Below are 4,668 nucleotides of genomic sequence, written 5' to 3'. Positions count from 1 at the left end.
TTGAAACTTGTCAGCAAACATCAAGAGATGGAGTCAGACTCTTTACCACAGGTTATCTATTATTGATTTTTAGTATAACTCTGGAAATTAGTGTAGTTACTTTTTATAACTGCTTTTTCCTTATTTTTGAGTCTTCCTAAAGATGATTGGTTTCTGGGTTTAGAGGAAGGCTTACATGAACTCGGTGTAAAGGAAGAAGGGTCCTGGTCCTTGTGCTTCACTCTGAGTCCTCTGTGATTCCCTCTATAACAGTGGCAGGTCTGTTCGAGACACTTGAGCACCTTTCACTGATTTGTGCTAAAGTACACTTAGTGAATGTGTGCCTTGCTCTCTTGTTTGGGGCAGGGCCCTGTGGTCTCACTTGCTAACTCAGACTCATCTAGGCTATGGAGCCCTCTGGGGTTATCTATGCCCTTCTCCTGGATTAGGCTGTTCAGTATCTTGATGTCATCACTTTTTCATATTGAGGATTTTTTTCTTTTAATGTAGTCAAATTTTATCATCTTTTAGCTTTATGATTTTTGAACTTTGTTTTAAAGGCCTTTACATCTATAAAATAATAAACTCTCATATCTCCTTTACTTTCAAAGTTTTATTTTTTATATTTAAGCCTTTAATCCATCTGGAGTCTCCATACTTTTACAAATGGAAAACATATCATTACACCCCTATTTTTAAATGACTTATCCTTTCACCTCTAATTTGAAGTGCCATTTAAATCATTTCCCATATACACCTAAGTCTGTTTTCTAAATTTTTAGTCTGCCCAAGTAATCTATTTGTCTATTTCTAGGTCCTTATCAAATAGTTAAATTACTACAATCTTTATAATATATCCTAATATTGATCTTTTTTAGTTTAATAGGTATTGAGTTTTTTTCTCTAGGTGAATTTTAGTATATAATCTATCTCAAAAAAAAAAATTCCTGTTGAGACTTTGATTGGAATTACAGTAAATTTGGAGGTTAATAAATAACAAAGATTTTTGCTGAAATCGCTTCCCCTAGGATATCTTCATCCTCTTTGTCACAACCATTTCCCTCATTTATGTTGATAATTTTGCCTTCTAGGTTTTTCAAGTTGCATATCTAGAGTATCTAGAATGGCATCAGTGTCAATACTTCCACAGTCAACTACTTCTTATATAACTCTACATCCAATTTGAAGTTCACTTTATACTGCTGTCATTTTTCATTTCATTTCATTTTTCATTTCATGGTGCACCTGCATCTTAATTAGCCAATTTCCTCTTCTGGTTAACCATTTTTATAAAATGTCACATGGATTTAACACTGGGAGACCAGGAGTCAACACTGCTACGTGCTTTATTGTCTGTATGTAAAGTAAATGACAGATGTACAGTGACCAGTCATTGACAGACTTTGAAAGAAATGACGCAATTGGTAACTCACCATGTGTGTTAGTTTCCTATTACTGCTATAACAAATGACTACAAACTTACTGGCTTAAAACAACACAAATTTAGGGGTGACATCACCAAGATGGTGACATAGGTCATTCCCAACTTCACTCCTCCTCACAAGAACAACTAACAACTATTCATGGACAAGACACCACTGAGAAAATCCTAGAATGTGGGGTGAGACTGAAGTATCCCCTGTACCACAGAGACTGAGACAGACCATGTTAGAAGGATGAGAGGAGCTGCTACATGCTGACCATACTGCCTCTCCCCCAGGCCAGCACAGCATGGGTCTCCCCTGAACTTACAGTTCTTCCAGTGGGAAAAGAGATCCCAGTGGACATCCAGCTCTTCCAGTGTTTTGGGTCCCTTCTTAGGAGTCCCACTGGGGTCTTGCCTTATGGGGATAACAAGGGAATCTGCAGGGCTTGACCTCTGAGAATCAGATCCTGATGAAGAAGGGGTGAGAGGCCTGCAACAACCAGCACTCAGATCTTGCAGACCCAGGTCCTACTTACAACACCCAGGTGGTAGTCCCAACTAGTGGCTTTGCTCATCAGCATAGCCAAGACAGTGGTGCAGTCTGACCAGGGAACTCAGCAAGGTGCAGGTCTGCCTGACTTGGGACCTCAAACAAATACCCCTACCCACCCTGGAGCCTGGTCTGCCTCCCCTCACCCTTCACTCTCCCCATCCAGGCAGGGGAGCAGAATCATAGCTCCACTCACTGTTCAGTGTAGCTCCCAGTCCTGCCCAACCAGAAAGCATCCGGGTGCAATAATTACTTTCAGGGATTAAATTATCCAATCAAAACATGAATGGATTAAAAAAAAGAAAAGAACACTACATGACCCTCACTTTAGCCTTAAAGACACACATAGACTAACAGCAAAGGGATGGAAAAAGATACGTCAAGCAAATGATAAACGCTGCCCCCCCTCCAAAAAAAAAGCAGGGGGTATCTAGACTTATATCAGACAAAATAGACTTTAACGTAAAAATGACAAAAAAATGATTATTATATAATGTTAAAGAGGCCAATTCATCAAGAGGATGTAACAATTGTAAATATTTATGCATCCAGTATTGGAGCACCTATATATGTTAGCAGAAACTAACAGAACTGAATGGAGAAATAAACAGTAATACAAATATAGTTGGGGACATTAATACCCCACTCTCAAAAATGGATTCTCATCCAAAAAGAGAATCATTAAAGAAGAGCGAATTTGAACAATACTATTGATCAAATGTCTCTAACCGCCATATACAGAACTTTCTATCCAACAACAGCAAAATATACACACTTCTCAAGCACAAATGGAACATTTTCTAGGATAGATCACAGGTTAGGCCACAAAACAAGTCTTAACAAATTCAACAAGACTGAAATTATACCAAATACCTTCTATGACCACAATGGTATAGAAACTAGAACAGCAACAGGAGAAAAACTGGAAAACTCACAATTACAAGGAAATTAAACAATACTTTCCTGAAAAACCAATGGATCAAAGAAGAAATTAAAGGGGAAATAAAAGAGAAGCTTGAGAAAAATGAAAAAGGAAACACAATTTATCAAGATGTATGAGATGCAGTAAAAGCAGTTCTAAGAGAGAAGTTCACAGCAAAAAATGCCTACGTTAAGAAACAAGACAAACTCACAAATATTGTGTATTTTACAAATTAAAGGTTTGTGGCAACCCTGTGTCAAACAAGTCTATCGACACCATTTATCCAATAGCATTTATTCATTCTGTGTCTCTGTGTCACATTTTGGTAATTCTCCCAATATTTCCAACTTTTTCATTATGATTATATTTGTTACAGTGATCTGTGATCAATGATCTTTGACATTACCATTGCAAAAAGATTATAGCTCGCTGAAGGCTCAGATGATGGTCAGCATTTTTTAGCAATAAAGTATTTTTTAATTAAAGAAAAATAAAAACCAAGATCTCAAATAATCAACCTAACTCTACAGCTCAAGAAACTAGAAAAGGAAGTGCAAACTAAGCCCAAATTTAGCAGAAGGAAGTAAATAATAAAGATTAGAGCAGAAATAAATGAAACAGAAAACAGGAACAATAGAAAAGATTAACAAAACTAAGAATTGGTTCTTTAAAAAGATAAAACTGACAAATCATCAGTTACACTAACCAAGGAAAAAAGAGGACCCAAATCAACAAAATTATAAATGAAAGAGGAGACATTACAAATGATACCACAGAAATACAAAGGATCATAAGAGGCTACTATGAACGACTATATTCCAACAAACTGGGTAATCTAAAGAAATGGAAAAACTACTAGAAACATAAAACCTACCAAGACCGAATCATGAAAATTTGGACAGAGCAATTACTAGTAAGGATACTAATTCAGTAATAAAAAAAAACCTCCCAACAAACAAAAGCCCAGAACCAGATGACTTCACTGGTGAATTTTACCAAACATTTAGAGAAAAATTAATGCCAATCCCTCTCAAAGTCTTCGGAAAAAAATCAAAGAGAAGGGAACACTTCCAAACTCATTTTATAAGGTCAGCATTACCCTGATACCAAAGCCAGAAAAGGACACTACAAGAGAAGAAAATTACAAGCCAATATAACTGATATACCCAGATGCAAATATCCTCAACAAAATACTAGCAGACTGACTTCAACAGCACATTAAAGGGATTATACCGCATTATCAACTGAAATTTATACCTGGGATGCAAAGATGTTTCAACATATGCAAATCAATAAGTGTGATACACCATGTTAACAGAATGAAGGATAAAAGTCATACAATTGGGCTTCCCTGGTGGCGCAGTGGTTGACAGTTCGCCTGCCGATGCAGGGGACACGGGTTCGTGCCCCGGTCTGGGAAGATCCCACATGCCACAGAGCAGCTGGGCCCATGAGCCATGGCCGCTAAGCCTGCGCGTCCGGAGCCTGTGCTCCGCAACGGGAGAGGCCACAACAGTGAGAGGCCCGCGTACTGCATTAAAAAAAAAAAAAAATCATACAATCATCTCAATAGATGCAGAAAAAGCATGACAATATTCAACGTCTATTCATAATAAAAACTCTTAATAAATTAGGTATGGAAGGAATGTACCTCAACAGAATAAATGCCATATATGACAAGCCCAAAGCTAACATCATGCTCAATGGTGAAAGGTTAAAAGCTTTTCCTCTAAGATTTGGAATAAGACAGGTGTGCCAACTCTCAACCACTCCTGTTAAAAACAGTACTGG

The sequence above is a fragment of the Pseudorca crassidens genome, chromosome 5 (assembly GCF_039906515.1).
Source record: "Pseudorca crassidens isolate mPseCra1 chromosome 5, mPseCra1.hap1, whole genome shotgun sequence".
Lineage (NCBI taxonomy): Eukaryota > Metazoa > Chordata > Mammalia > Artiodactyla > Delphinidae > Pseudorca > Pseudorca crassidens.
This window is presented reverse-complemented; position numbering follows the sequence as displayed.